Raw genomic sequence first — 16,381 nt, 5'->3', positions numbered from 1 at the left:
TGAGCACATCCCTGGGACACATGGGGGTGCTGAGGGCTCTGCAGCGAGAGACCCTGAAGTCACATCCCTCGGGGACCCCAGGCCTGACAAGCAGGAAATAAAGACAAAATCTTAAGCAGATTTTCAATCACCTTCCTTCATTATCGGCAAATCCTGAAAAATCAGAGTAGGGAACAGTTACAGTTATAGGTTGAAAGCTTAGAGTTGGGGAGAAAACAGGCGATCTCTCCCTATTTTCCTGAAACTTCTCCTCTTCCACCCAGCAGCTCAGCAGTCTGCCGCTGTAGTTACTGCTCATGGTGCCGGCGTCACAGGAGGGCTGAGTATGTGAGAGGGGTGGAGGCAAAGGCAGAACTGGGATGAAATTCTTGTTTCCCCGTATGTGATAATGCTGGTGCAATGCTTTTCAGGGAAGCCTCCCCCTGCACCCAGGGTGTCTCCTGATGCAGAAGTGCCATTTCCAACGCCCTGCAGTCCTCTACCTTCCCTGCCGCCACTCAGCCAGCAGGCATCTCCTGGGTGTCTGCTGTGGAGGAGCTCCCAGCGGGCAGGGGGCCGGGGTTTGTCTTCAGGAGCTCTGGGGCTGCAGCTGTGAGTGGTGCCTGGCTCCAGTGCCATTGAGGTTCCTGGGGGCTGCTCCTAATGGCTGTGGGCCTCACCTCCAGGGCATGCTCTGAACCTCTGGGTGGGGCCCAAGAGTCTGCATTTTTAACAACTTCCAGCTGCTGCTCAGGGCCTCTCTTGCAGAAGCACTGCCCTACAACCTTGAGGAATGCTGTATGTAATAGGCTGGAGAGCGAACGTGTGAGGCTTTGTGGGCCGGGCAGTCTCCACCATGACCCCTCAGCTCTGCCCATGGGGAAAGCAGCCAGGGACGAGGTGTGAAGGAGTGAGTGTGTGCGGTTCCCACCAGCACCTCCTTCCCAGTGCAGCATCCCGGGTCTGGTGGGGACATGGTGTGCTTAGAATCTGATGTGGCGGCAGCACTGGGGATGCAGGCTGGGGTCTGAGGACAGCCACCGAGACTACTCCTGTGGGGAGGCATGGACCTTGCAGCTGGGAGATAGCAGGAATGGGTATGTGTTGTGAACTGAACGCGAGCCCGGGAATCTCGTCCAGCGAGAGGGTCCCAAACCTGGAAGAGAGAGTGCGCCGGAAAAAAGGAGATAGAAAACGCGAGGTCTGGAGGGCTACATGCGCTATGCTCATGCAGCAATTTTATTTCTGCAATGTGTTTCATTATATACTTTTCTGAAGTTAAAGTTGTTTACACCAGATTAACGTACTTAAGTTACAGTAAGCAAGTTACCCCCAGTAAGTAAGTTAAGCACAGTAAGTAAGTTAAGCACAGTAAGTAGGTTACTTCCAGTAAGTAGGTTACGCCCAACAGGTCAAGGTAAGTAGATTACAGTCACGCCCTGTAAGCCATGGTAAGTAAGTTACAGTTACGCCCTGTAAGTTACGGTAAGTAAGTAACACAGGTCCAAAATGAACACAATCAAGAAATAAACCATAACAAGCCGAAAGTAGACACAATGCCTCCCAAGTCCTCATATCCATAAAGTAATGTCTGTTAATTATTTAGAATAACATAGTCCCTCTCTTGGTTCCTGCTTTCCCTCAGCTCGACTCCCCCAACTGGGGATCTGTGTCTGGGCTCAAGCTCACCGTATGGCGAGGCCCATTTCCTAGGGGCCTCACACAGGAGCGATCCCCACAGGTCTCCCTTAGGTATGGGGAAAGGAGGGAGGAAGGCAGGCACCCTGGGCTGGAGGAGAGCTGGGGGCCAGGGTGGACGCCCAGGCTGTCCAGTCCCTGGGGGAGAGTGGCCCGTGCCAGAGCCTGTGACTGAGCAGGGCAGGCTGGAGTGTGGGGACTCCATCCCTCACTGTCCCCATCACTCCTTCAACATGAAGGAGAAAGCCACGACATAATATCAGTGACTGTGCCATGAGGCCCACTGGGCGCTGAGCTCACTCTCCCCATGGGGTGCTCATGCTCATGGCAGCCAAGGTACGGTGCAAAGCACAGGAGGCCCAGGCCCAGCACCTCTGCCACCCCTCCCATGCCAGGGCAGCTCCCACGCCAGGACAGCTCCCATGCCAGGGCAGCTCCCATGCCAGGGCAGCTCCCACGCCAGGACACATTCCACGCCAGGACAGCTCCCACGCCAGGACACCTTCCACACCAGGACAGCTCCTACGCCAGGGAAGCTCCCACGCCAGGACACCTCCCACGCCAGGACAGCTCCCACGCCAGGACACCTCCCACGCCAGGACAGCTCCCATGCCAGGACAGCTCCCACGCCAGGACAGCTCCCACACCAGGGCAGCTCTCCCACCAGGACAGCTCCCACGCCAGGGCAGCTCTCCCACCAGGACACCTCCCACGCCAGGACAGCTCCCACGCCAGGACAGCTCCCACACCAGGGCAGCTCTCCCACCAGGACAGCTCCCACGCCAGGACAGCTCCCACACCAGGACAGCTCCCACGCCAGAGCAGCTCTCCCACCAGGACACCTCCCACGCCAGGACAGCTCCCACGCCAGGACACCTCCCACGCCAGGACAGCTCCCACGCCAGGACAGCTCCCACGCCAGGGCAGCTCCCATGCCAGGACAGCTCCCACGCCAGGACGACCAGAACAGCAGCAATGTCTGTGGGGAAGCACAGGCTGGCGCTGGCACGGCTTCATTTTAAAAATGCATCGTCAAACCCCACAAACCACTGGAACGAGGTGCCTATTTGACATGAGCGCTCGGCCCAAATCATCGCTGTGAAACTGAGATATCTACACCAGCTACGTTCTCACTAGAAAGGCAGACGTCATTAGGCCAGAGGCAGCTGAAGCTCCTGCCAGCAGCATTAGTTGGGGGATGCCATTTGGTCAGTCAAAGGTTGTGAAGCTGATGGGACTTTCTATTTGTACCACTTTATACCACGTGAGGAAACTGTGTAATGACTTTTGCGACGACTTCTCCTTCTTAACTTGCTTTCTCGTGGTTGGCAAGTGTAATAAGACAAGGTGTTGATAGAGTGCAAACTGTCTTTAAATTTGAAAGGTAAAATTGTACATGCACCTTTAATCAGTGCTAAAACATCAACACAGATTCAAACCTCCCTTCCCAGGCTGCCTGCCAGAGGATGTGGTAACCCAGCCGCCGACCCTGCCTTCACGTGCTCTCCGTAAGCCGTGGGCTTTGCGTGATATGAATCATCGTATCTGATTAGTGAGGCGGCCTTGTCTTGACTCGGGAGACAGGCCAGTGAGGAGTGGCAGTACTGCAAGGCGGTGTCTTAGGGCCTGATGTTGTGATCTTACCAGCTCAAGATCCTCCCCACTCTTTTATTTAAAAAACTGTTTAGAGATGGGGTCTCACTCCATCACCCAAGCTGGAGTGCAGAAGCATGGTCACAGGCGACTGCAGCCTGGAACTCCTGGGCTCAAGAGATCCCCCCACCTCAGCCTGCTGTGTGGGACTACAGGTGCACCTCCACACCTGGCTAAGGTTTTTAATTTTTCTGTGGAGATGGGGTCTCACTATGTTGCCCAGCCTGGTCTCAAACTCCTGGACTTAAGCGACCCTCCTGCCCCAGCCTCCCAAAGAGCTGGGATGACAGGCATGAGCCATGCCCATCGCCTCTGTTCTTTACCCGCGATGGCTGCTATGCTTCTAACCCCATGAAACCCTCCTGTCCGCTCAAAGCCAAGTAAAGAACACCACTGAGAAGAGATTTCTGCATGAGGGTTTGGCACAGCAGCTTTCTGACTCCAGGCATTCCTGGGCCGTACAAAGCCAACGGAGATCCTGTGTGAGCAAGAGCGGCCAGCAACTTACTGACCACTCAGACTTTAAATGCTGCTCTCACATCCAAATATTCCCACTTCATGTGATCCGGACACAGCCTCGTGGAGTTAACTATTGTCCCCTTCTGACAGAGAAGGCATCCTGAGCTTTGAGAAGTTAATCAGTCGTCCAAAGTTACAAAACAAGCACGTAGCCAAGAGGGTGCTGTGAAGCCCAGTTCTGAACTCCAAGCTCCAGTTCTCCTCATTTCCCTTTTGCCAACCTCAGCTACCATGAAATAGCATGGAACACCTAGGCGGGGCTGGAGATGCTGGCACCTGACCTAGATCAGTGCCTAATGGATGGAGACCTGCATTATGGCCAACACAGTAAATACTGCAAAGCAGGGACTAGCCGAGAGTCAGCTGCTCCCATAGCCCCCAGCTTCACTAGGTAAGCAGCCAACTGCTGTGGAGGTGATGGAGGTGCTCACGGTGGGATTTAACTGCTGTGGAGGTGATGGAGGTGCTCACGGTGGGATTTAGCTGCTGTGGAGGTGATGGAGGTGCTAACGGCGGATTTAACTGCTGTGGAAGTGACGGAGGTGCTCACGGTGGGATTTAACTGCTGTGGAGGTGATGGAGGTGCTCACGGTGGGATTTAACTGCTGTGGAGGTGACAGAGGTGCTCACGGTGGAATTTAACTGCTGTGGAGGTGATGGAGGTGCTCACGGTGGCATTTCAATGCTGTGGAGGTGATGGAGGTGCTCACGGTGGGATTTAACTGCTGTGGAGGTGATGGAGGTGCTCACGGTGGGATTTAACTGCTGTGGAGGTGACAGAGGTGCTCACGGTGGAATTTAACTGCTGTGGAGGTGATGGAGGTGCTCACGGTGGAATTTAACTGCTATGGAGGTGATGGAGGTGCTCACGGTGGCATTTCAATGCTGTGGAGGTGATGGAGGTGCTCAGGGTGGAATTTAACTGCTGTGGAGGTGATGGAGGTGCTCACGGTGGGATTTAACTGCTGTCGAGGTGATGGAGGTGCTCACGGTGGGATTTAACTGCTATGGAGGTGATGAAGGTGCTCACGGTGGCATTTCAATGCTGTGGAGGTGATGGAGGTGCTCAGGGTGGGATTTAACTGCTGTGGAGGTGACGGAGGTGCTCACGGTGGGATTTAACTGCTGTGGAGGTGACAGAGGTGCTCACAGTGGGATTTCAATGCTGTGGAGGTGACAGAGGTGCTCACGGTGGGATTTCAATGCTGTGGAGGTGACAGAGGTGCTCACAGTGGGATTTCAATGCTGTGGAGGTGACGGAGGTGCTCACGGTGGGATTTAACTGCTGTGGAGGTGATGGAGGTGCTCACGGTGGGATTTAACTGCTGTGGAGGTGATGGAGGTGCTCACGGTGGGATTTAACTGCTATGGAGGTGATGAAGGTGCTCACGGTGGGATTTAACTGCTGTGGAGGTGATGGAGGTGCTCACGGTGGGATTTAACTGCTGTGGAGGTGATGGAGGTGCTCACGGTGGGATTTAACTGCTATGGAGGTGATGGAGGTGCTCACGGTGGCATTTCAATGCTGTGGAGGTGATGGAGGTGCTCAGGGTGGGATTTAACTGCTGTGGAGGTGACGGAGGTGCTCACGGTGGGATTTCAATGCTGTGGAGGTGATGGAGGTGCTCACGGTGGGATTTCAATGCTGTGGAGGTGATGGAGGTGCTCACGGTGGGATTTAACTGCTGTGGAGGTGACGGAGGTGCTCACGGTGGGATTTAACTGCTGTGGAGGTGACAGAGGTGCTCACGGTGGGATTTCAATGCTGTGGAGGTGACGGAGGTGCTCACAGTGGGATTTCAATGCTGTGGAGGTGACAGAGGTGCTCACGGTGGGATTTCAATGCTGTGGAGGTGACAGAGGTGCTCACAGTGGGATTTCAATGCTGTGGAGGTGACGGAGGTGCTCAGGGTGGAATTTAACTCCTGTGGAGGTGATGCAGGAGCTTACTGTGGGATTTAACTGCCATTCAGTTGCACCCTTCTGGTTCTGCTGACCAGCATGCATTTAACCTACTCATCATCACCCAAGGACTGCTGTCCAATAATGCAAATACCTAGAATGCCATCCTGGGTGATAAGTCGGAGCCTGCTGGTGTGCAGTGCCCTCCTTGTTAAGAAAGATGGCAGGGCCAGTGGACTCGGAGGCCAGCCTTCCATGTGAATCAGCAGGTAAACTTTCAGGAATGGGCCCTCAGAGCTTTGGCGTTCCCACACTTGAAAGAAAAGTGCAGAGAGTGAGATGCAAGGCCTGAGAGCCCAGCGGTGGTCTTACCAACCAGGTAAGACCTGCCTGTGACAAACGTCCCACAGATGAGTTTCTGAGTGACTCTTTCCCAAGTGCTGAAAATGCTCGTGCTGGTCCCAAATGCTCAGGGACCCACCCCACCCATCCCAGGCAACTCTTGGTCCTCAGCCTTCACTGACCCTCCTCTGCCTTCCAACTGAGAGCCGCCTCTCCCACGTCCCTGGGCTCACCAAGCTAACGCTGTGCTAGTCTGATGACCTGTGTACTCTCAGGGGCCATCACCTGCCAACGAGGGGTTCCTGCCACGCACTGCAGCTGTTGTCTAGCCCTGTATAGTCCCCAAAGCACAGGGAGACAGTCAGGAGAGAGTTTCCAATGCCAACGGGCTGCTGCAAAATAATTTTTCAAATAATTGAGCCTTTCAGAGTCTCTCAAGTCCTAACATTTGGACAATTCATGCCTCAAGACCTGAGCTTGGCCAAGGGGCCCATCCACATGGCAGAGCAGGCAAAACCTCGTGTTCTGCCTGAGATGGGCCAGACTTGTGACCGATGCAGCTGCAGGGCAGGACTCCTGGGCCGACCTCCAGGGACCCAGGGCAGTGGCTGGGCCACCGAAGGGGTGGGAGCTGCTGCAGGAGGCGGGTGCCCAGCCGCCGTCATGCTCTGCACCATCTCCACGCTAGTGCTCTGCACCATCTCCGCGCTCGCGCTCAGTGCCGTCTGCTCCTCTGCCCCTCCTGCTTCCCTCGAATTGCCATGGGAACCAGTATTGGTGGAAGAACTCCCAGGAAGTGGCTTCTGGCAGACACTGGCCTCCCCTCAGCTCAGAGACAGCCTGTGAGCCGCGGCTGCAGGAGGAGGGAGCATGGTGGACCAGTGTGCTGGCTGAAAGTCCGTCTCCAGGGACCCGGGGAGGCTGTGGGCCCACGAGTTGGCTTCAGGGCTGCACTGGCCTCTCCCTGCAGGCCCCAAGTGCACCTTCCTCAGGCACCCCTTGTGTTCCTCCTTCAGGTCTCAAAGCAACACCAAGCCAAGCCCCCCTCAGCACACAGCCCTGATTCAAAATGAGCCACTTTCTACTCAGGCATAAAGGCACTACTTTTTCTATGCAGATAGGAGGGAGGAAGTGGAAACAGCATTTGTGTATGGACAAAGAGCAAAAGCAAAGGGTGTGAAAACAGGCACAGTGGCCTGGCATCTTGGAAGGACCAGGGCTTCAATGCTCAGCAAACAGTTGCCAAGCGGATAGCAGGCTCCTCCAGCAAAGCCGGGGGCCTCGTCCCCAGGCCCTCAGCCCAGCGGCAGCTCGGCCGGCAGACGCGGCTTCCCTGGGACTCCCCCCAGCACAGCTCCCCTCCAGTGGGCTGGCACAGCCACCATGGGAGCGCACACATGCCCTGACCACGCCGCCAGCCATCCTGCTGTCCTCCCGTCAGTCTCTAACTCTAAGGAACCCAGGGCAGTGAAGACAGAAACCCATGTGCGGGGAAGAGAAATGCTCAGGAAACTCAGCAACACCCACAGTTGAGCAGACCCCCAAACAGCCAGCAGCACCCCACTCCTGACATTGAGGGTGCAGGGCCTCCTGCTGGATTTCACTCCCTGGCAGCTGAAGGTTCTGCCAGACCCATTCCACCTGGGAACATCTGGCCACACTGTGCTCTGGGCAGGATGGAGTGTCTCCGAGGTCACAGAGCTCTGCAGGGCTCAGCCACACTGTAGCGAAGGCCATGTGGGCCCAGCGGCTCCCTCAGCATGAGGGCGAGCTCGCCCAGCAGAACCAGCTCAGAGCCACTGGTAAGAGGCTTCTGCCTCTCCCAATGCTTTTTTTTTTAGTCTCACCCACGCCACCCACCTCACACCATCTCATCCCCATTGGTGCCCCCTGCCCACCCACACCACCCACCTCACACCATCCTCATCCCCATCGGTGCCCCCTCCTCACCCACACCACCCACCTCACACCATCCTCATCCCCATCAGTGCCCCCTCCTCACCCACGCCGCCCACCTCACACCATCCTCATCCCCATCGGTGCCCCCTCCTCACCCACGCCGCCCACCTCACACCATCCTCATCCCCATCGGTGCCCCCTCCTCACCCACGCCGCCCACCTCACACCATCCTCATCCCCATCGGTGCCCCCTCCTCACCCACGCCGCCCACCTCACACCATCCTCATCCCCATCGGTGCCCCCTCCTCACCCACGCCGCCCACCTCACACCATCCTCATCCCCATCGGTGCCCCCTCCTCACTCACGCCTCCCACCTCACACCATCCTCATCCCCATTGGTGTCCCCTCCTCACCCACGCCGCCCACCTCACACCATCCTCACCCCATCAGTGCCCACTCCTCACCCACGCCACCCACTCACTGACATCACCATGTCTGTCCTCGCTCGTGGCCCTGTCTTCATCTGCATCGTCCCTCGCTTGCTCACCTGTGCCACCCACATCCAGGCCAGCACGTGGCTCCCCCAGGTGCCCGAGTGTCTTCTAAGCCCCTTCCGAGCACCTTTGCCATTCCCACCCCAGGTTTCTCAGGCTGAAGCAAAGGAGCTTTTAAAAGTGCAACCAGACTCCCCTGCCCTCCTACAGGACTTTGCAGTGATGTCCCGTTTGATAACACTAAAAATCCCTGCCATTTGCCTTTGAGAAAGTCCCTCCAGGAAGCCCCCTCTGCCTTTCCAGACTAAGTCCGGGCCCTGTTGTTTGGGCACTGCTCCATGTCCCTCAGGTGGCACAGAGTCCTCATCCCCCAGAGGAAAAAGCCAGCATTTTTCTGAAGCACAGCCGTGGCCCTGGCACAAAGCAGGCACTTGGGGGGGGGCATTTATGGGAAGGAGGGGTAAGGAGGAGGAGCTCAGGGAGCTGAAGACGGCTGAAAGGGAGGAAAGGAGATGGTCTGCAGGTGGGAGGCGAGCACGCCCTCTCTACAACCAGCAGTGACCTCCAGCGAGGTTGGCAGGGTCCTCACTGCCCACTCCCAAATTTGAAACATAAGTGGGGCCTCTCCCTGCCCCACAGATTTGCACATCCCACTACCAGTACCTGAACATCTAAGAGGAAGTGAAACTGATCCCACAAACCCCTGAGCACCCCCAAATGTGCTTCCCCATCTCCCCACCTCACTAACAGCAACTCCAGCCTTCCAGTTGCTGGGCATCCTTGACCTCTGTCTCCCTCATCCACATCCACCCTCTGCAAAGGGTGTCAGCTAAATCTTAGCCATATCCAGAATCTAAGCACCCCACCCTGTCACCACCCCAGGCCATGGCTATCACCCATCCCAGGCCATGGCTGTCACCCATCTGAGGCCAAGGCCGTCAGCAATCCCAGGCCATGGCTGTCACCCATCCCAGGCCGAGGCTGTCAGCAATCCCAGGCCATGGCTGTCACCCATTTGAGGCCGAGGCCGTCAGCAATCCCAGGCCATGGCTGTCACCCATCCCAGGCCAAGGCCGTCAGCAATCCCAGGCCATGGCTGTCACCCATCTGAGGCCGAGGCCGTCAGCAATCCCAGGCCATGGCTGTCACCCATCCCAGGCCAAGGCCGTCAGCAATCCCAGGCCATGGCTGTCACCCATCTGAGGCCGAGGCCGTCAGCAATCCCAGGCCATGGCTGTCACCCATCCCAGGCCAAGGCCGTCAGCAATCCCAGGCCATGGCTGTCACCCCATCTGAGGCCAAGGCCGTCAGCAATCCCAGGCCATGGCTGTCACCCATCTGAGGCCAAGGCCGTCAGCAATCCCAGGCCATGGCTGTCACCCATCCCAGGCCATGGCTGTCACCCAACCCAGGCCAAGGCTTTCAGCAATCCCAGGCCATTCCCCACTAGGTCGGTTGAAGCACCCCTCCCAGACCCCACTCTTGCTTCTCTCCCTCACAGCCCAGCTGCGGTGACGTGCTCTCGAGGCAGCTGGCAGACTGACCCTCCCACATATCTCTGGTCACGGCACTGCAGGCCAGAGTCCTCCTTAGGTTGGTTTCCCCAGAAGCCAGCCTGAGATAAAGACTTGAGGGCAGAGCTTACATGGGGGGATGTAGCAGGAAGACAAGGGGAAGCAGGAAGTGAAGGGCATTGAGCGGTGATGCTGTAGGAGCAGCATGGGCCACACAGCAGCTCAGGGAGATGAGCAGAGCATCCTCAGAGTCACCCAAGGGTTGGGGGCTTGGGTGCTCCTCCAGCTCCCATCTGTCCCCTACTGTGGCAGCTCCCTGGGCACTAACCCTGCTCACTTCCAGCCTCGGGTGAGAAATCCCGGTGCCCCAGCCTCCACGCCCTGCTGCCCCGATGTGCTGGGCACCCACATCAGAGACTTCCTCTGCTAGGAGTCTGGGCGATCCGTGGAGAGGAGGTGGGAGCCCCTCGGCAGCATCCTGGTGTCAGAGGGTGCAGGGAGGTGGCGTGATTCAGTGTCTCTAACAGGTCCTCTGGCCATGGAAGTCCCTGCACATTTTGTGGAAGTCTACAGAGGATCCTGTGTGCACTCAAAACTCTCACGTGTGTGTTTCAGAAGTGGGTTTTACAAGTTTTGGCACAGAACATTCTTAGCTGCATTTCTATGGATGTTTGTCTAGGCTGCCCCCAAACCCCAGGCAAGCAGGGGTGACTGCCTGTGGCAGTCAGCCCCACACAGTGGATGTGCTGACGTGGCTCCTAAGCACCATCTGTGGCCGTCAGCCCCACACAGTGGATGTGCTGACGTGGCTCCCGAGCACCACCTGTGGCCATCAGCCCCACATAGTGGACGTGCTGACGTGGCTCCTGAGCACCACCTGTGGCCATCAGCCCCACACAGTGGACGTGCTGACGTGGCTCCCGAGCACCACCTGTGGCAGTCAGCCCCACACAGTGGACGTGCTGACGTGGCTCCCGAGCACCACCTGTGGCCGTCAGCCCCACACAGTGGACATGCTGACGTGGCTCCCAAGCACCACCTGTGGCTGTCAGCCCCACACAGTGGACGTGCTGACGTGGCTCCTGAGATGGAGAGAAAGCTGAAGGCCCCAGGGGCCCTTCTCCCCGCTCAGGGTGTGACTTCCAAATAAATGTGTGAGATTAAATGGAACCTTTTCTCCCTGGCAATGAGTTGGAGGGAGGCCAGGTGCCACCCTCAGCCAGCAGGATCAGCACCACTGGCTCACTGCAGGTGAGAATGAGCTGCTTCCATAAACCCCCTCTGCATAAAAATGGAAGCAGAAAAGTGACAGTTGGGTTTGACAGTTTCCCAGCACTTAGTTTAACAGCCTTCCCGAGAGTCCCCAAACGCTGCTCCAGGAGTTCCACGCGGGCAGCCCTAGAAATGATGGCAAAGCAATTACTTTCTACCATGGCGTGGTGTGTGCTCAGGATAAAGCCAGGATGAAGGTGGCTTTCGGGACTGGTAATTACAGAGCCATGGGTGACCTCTGTCCTCACAGCAGGTTAGATCAGCACAGGTCCTGGGTGCTGCCGGCCCTGAGCTGCACTCCTGCAAGGGCTTGTCAAAATGCCAGAAGTAATTACATGGCTGTTCAGAACAGAGTAATGGGGTACAGCTCCTACCATCTCCTATTCCCTAAAGCCTCCAGTTCACACACTGCAGCGCCCTCCAAACACGCAGCAGGTCCAGCAGGAGATGGGCCCTGTGCACTGAGCCCGTGGGCCAGCAGTACAGACCCCCAGACCTCCAGCCCAGCCTTCCCACGTGCACCCACCATTCCTTTGTATTTTCTCCCAGAGGCTCCTCTTTTTAGTTACTCCTCAACGCCTGTTTCTGTAATGTTCCGTGAGTCAGGAATGTTCCAAGAGCAGGAGGAGAGCATGGTGTGTCCCCTCAGCATCTCCTTGGCCTACCCTTGGCCACGCCTCAGCAGGGCGAGCTGTGGATCTTCCACCTAGCAGCTGCAGAGCAGCAGGATGAGCGTGAGCACTGTGCCAGCCACAGCAGAGGCCCCGGCACCCCCAGCACATGCTGATCCTGGGCAGCAGCTCAGCTCCACTGAGCATGTGACACAGCGGCCCGGAACCCCAGGCTGGGCTGCTGGGGCCACCCCTCCAGCCCCACTGCTCTGGTGCTGTTTCCTCGGCTGCGCCCTGGGGGTCGGGTGAAGGGGAGCACTGGGACCACATCCCCAGAAGACCCTCCTAGGAGAGTGAGGTTCCCTGAAGTCACCTTTGTCAGTTTGACAGGTGTCTCATTCACCTGCACGTGGGGAAAATCTTCTCAGCAAGTGGCTTTTTTGAGTATTTCCAAAGCATCCTCCTTCATTTCCAGTAAGAGTGCAACTTCCTTCCCACACTCATGGCTCAGGAGTTCCTCTTGTTCCAATGTCCTAATCATGAGTGTGGATGGGCCCCACCAGCATGCAACTCAACCCCGTGTGGCCTCCGTGGGGAGGGGGTGTGTGGGAGCGTGGATGGCTTTGGGCCCCCTGCTGGTGAGCAGCACGCAGCTCCACCCCAGGTGGCCTCCGTGGGGAGGGGGTGTGTGGGAGTGTGGATGGCTTTGGGCCCCCCTGCTGGTGACCAGCACGCAGCTCCATCCCACGTGGCCTCCGTGGGGAGGGGGTGTGTGGGAGCGTGGATGGCTTTGGTCCCCCTGCTGGTGACCAGCATGCAGCTCCACCCTGCATGGCCTCAGTGGGGAGGGGTGTGTGGGAGTTAGATGACAGATGTCTGCTGCTTGTGGACCAATGCTGAGGGAGGCACACCTCCCCTCCCCTGCAGCCAACCTTCCTGTGTCCACCTCAGCAGAGCTGATCTGATTTGACCAGCTGCAGCGAAATTCAGGCCCAAGTCCTTCTTAGCAGGTGCTGAACACAAAGTTCCCACACTATGAAGTCTGATTCTGAATTCCACCTCGCCAGCCTCTTCCTGGCATGTCCTTGGCACACTGGACTCCACACCCAGGCTGTACCGATTCACGTTCCTCTCTCCATTAGCCCCTGAGACCCACACTAGTCCCCGATGCTCTGCCCAAAGCCAGCTTCTCTGTGGAGCGTTGGGTAAGCCCTGCCCTGACCTCCCAGACGTGGTATCCACTGCCCCGGAGAGCTCCAGTCTGAACATCCCTGGCACCAGGCGGGGTCCGCCGACTTCCAGAGTGACACCGCCTTCGGGAGGTGCGATGCTTTGCCGGAGACAGACTGCACAGGGTGGGCCCAACAACAGAGGAGACCCTGCTCCGATGCTCAGCAGCTTCATGGAGACGCTCAGCAGGTGGGAGCGGGAGGATGTCACGGAAAAGTCATGGAGGCGCCGCTACTGAAATGACACAGGGCACCTCTCCAACAGGCTGAGAGAAACAATGGCAGTTGGACGCTGTGTCTTAAGAGGCTGTCATGTGGAGGACACTGAGGTCAAAGGGAGGGAAACTGCTCAGGACAGCAGCCCCCGTGAGCCTCACCCCACCACACGGGACTCAGGACAGCAGCCCCCGTGAGCCTCACCCCACCACACAGGACTCAGGACAGCAGCCCCCGTGAGCCTCACCCCACCACACAGGACTCAGGACAGCAGCCCCCGTGAGCCTCACCCCACCACACGGGACTCAGGACAGCAGCCCCCGTGAGCCTCACCCCACCACACGGGACTCAGGACAGCAGCCCCCGTGAGCCTCACCCCACCACACGGGACTCGGGACAGGAGACCCCGTGAGCCTCACCCCACCACATGGGACTCAGGACAGAAGCCCCTGTGAGCCTCACCCCACCACATGGGGTCAACACAGGAGCCCCCCATGAGCCACGCCCCCACCACGCAGGGCTGAGGGTGGGAAACGCACCCTCTGTGGTGCCCGAGAGGGAACATCTGAAGAAACAGCCTGAACTTGGCCGAGCATGCAAGAGGATTCCCAGCAATAAAGCGATAACCCACAGGCAGCCCCACGGGTCACCAGGTGGGGATCTTTGCAGAGTGGGAGCTGGCAAAAGCAAACACTGTTTCTAAAGAATGACTCCTTACCTTTTCTTTGAAAGGAGCAATACAAAGATTAATCAGAAGTATAGTATTTAAGAAGAAACTACCAAGGAAATACAGAGCAGAAAGGGTTTTCTATTCTGCCAGTTTGACTGGGCGGCTGAGCCGTGGGATTCAGCGTGGCTCCCAGTCACTTCCGTGGACTCTGTGGTACAGTAAGTGCCTCCTTCAGCAAAACCCACTTATTTTTAATATTCACTAATACCCTGTACTCGTTCCCAAGGTCCATAAATTAGCAGAATTACCAGAAAAGCATTGCCTAGGATAAAGCAGACTCTGAGTAATGAAAAGGGTTGCTCTTCTCATCAAATCCATGACGCCTGATGGGGACTAATGTGGGATTAATGACACGCCGATTCATTTGGTTTTGTATCATTCTGTATAAAATTAGCAAAATGCATGCTCGAGTTCTCCTGCCAGGGTGATGTCTGCTGCATTAATAACAGCAGGAGATGTCAGCAGCTCAGGTCCTGAGGCCGTGGGGGAACCAGGCGCAGGCAGCTGCTGGGCTCCAGGCTGCCGGCAGGTGCACGCAGCCGCCAGCACCTCCAGCAGTTCCGACTGCGGATCTGGGTTCTGCGTGCTGGTGACAAGCAGGCAACACGACTTTTTCCTCCAAGTGTGTCTGCCGTCACCGGAGGGCATTTGTGATGATACTATCAGGATTCCACATCATCTTTTCTAACGAAACCACAAGAATCTCCTTTCCAGGTTGGAACTCTTCCCTGCTCTCATGTCAGCCTGTCTATGTCTCATTTGAAACGCCCCTCGGTGAGAGGCCGCTCTTCACTGTGCCAAGCGCTCTCCCGAGGCCAGCACCACCACACAGGGGCATGTCTGCCACCTGACTCACGGTCACACATTCTTTTTCATAATCTTTCTTTTTCTTTTTTTGAGACAGGGTAGCCCTCTGTGGCCCAGGCTGGAGTTCAGTGGTGTAATCTTGGCTCACTGCAACCTCCGCCTCTTGGGTTCAAGCAATTCTCCCACCTCAGCCTTCTGAGTAGTTAAGATTACAGGTTCGTGCCACCACACCCAGCTACATTTTTTTTTTTTTTTGTATTTTTAGTAGAGATGGGGTTTCACCATATTGGTCAGGCTGCTCTCAAACTCCTGACCTCAAGTGATCAGCCCACCTCAGCCTCCCAACATGCTGGGATTAGAGGCATGAGCCACTGGCGTGAGCCACCGGGCCCGGCCAATCTTTTCCTCATACACCACAGAATCATGGCACGTTCATAACACCGGAATTATTCAAAATATTTAAAAAACTAATTCTTTAAAAATTATACTAGTGTAGACAATTTTGCACACATACAATAAGAAGAAACATTGTGACTCGCTCAGCCACGGGAGTTGCAACGGATGCAGTGGTGCGTGAGCAAGTGAGGGCATTTAGAAAGTTGTTGACATGAGACCCAAACCCACATTTCACGTGTGACTCCCCCTTGGGGCAGCACTTTGCTAAATAACCTGAACACACTTGAAATGACCGAGAAACTGGCTTTCAAATGATCAACCTCATTTTCCCTAGAAAGCCATAAAATAGATCAGAGGCCCCCGACTGTGAGTATGTCCTGATGATTTCTAAAAAGGTAACAAGATGGCCATTCCTAGCATCAGTGAGTCCAGTCAACCTGATTCCAGTGGCACCGCTCCCCCGCAGTGGAGAAACGGCCAGCCCTGCAGCGACTGTCAGTGCATTTCTGCATCAAAGCTGACCACCGATTTGGTCTTAAATATGCTCAGTAATCAGGCCTGATGGGGAGCTGGTGCACAAGAAACAGGCTGTGGGGGGAAGGAGGTGCTGAAGCCGTGGCTGGGACCCCCACTCCTTCCTGCGTGCAGCGTTTGGTGTGGAAGCCGCTGCCTTCTTGCACTGGACCGCACGGCTGGAGGGAGGACAGTGGGCTGCTTTACCAAGTTGCACCCCAGCATCACGGGCCTCACAACAATGTATGGCAGTGAAATGAAGACCGCGGATTCAAATCTCCACAAAGCTTAAATCAGACTGCAGGAGTTTAGCACAACATTGCAAAGAATTGTATTTTGACCACAAATCCTCAACCCCTAAATCACCAGCTTGAGCAAAGGAGTCACTGACGGCACGAGGACAGCCCATAAGTGAAACCGACAGCGACCAAACCAGACAGGGCAGAGATTCATTCCACCCACGGACAAGGCGGCTGCCTCACGCCTTGATCGCTCCCACTAGAAAAAGAAACTTCAAGCTTACAGGTGCCAGAACACTGACGCTTCAATCAGTGAGAACTAAACACTGAAATCCCGAAATGAACCAGAGTATCTTGCTGCATTTT

General features: G+C 56.3%; 1 protein-coding gene across 16 annotated transcripts in view; it reads right to left on the bottom strand.

Moving 5' to 3' along the window:
• The window catches only part of PTPRN2 (protein tyrosine phosphatase receptor type N2), a 1,018,236-nt gene that overhangs the window by 525,101 nt on the left and 476,754 nt on the right, over nucleotides 1–16,381 (bottom strand). The gene's annotated exons all lie outside the window — the stretch shown is intronic.

Source organism: Callithrix jacchus, chromosome 11 (genome assembly GCF_049354715.1).
Source record: "Callithrix jacchus isolate 240 chromosome 11, calJac240_pri, whole genome shotgun sequence".
NCBI classification, from domain to species: domain Eukaryota; kingdom Metazoa; phylum Chordata; class Mammalia; order Primates; family Cebidae; genus Callithrix; species Callithrix jacchus.
Note: the sequence above shows the minus strand (reverse complement) of the source record. Positions and strands in the feature narration are given on the sequence as shown.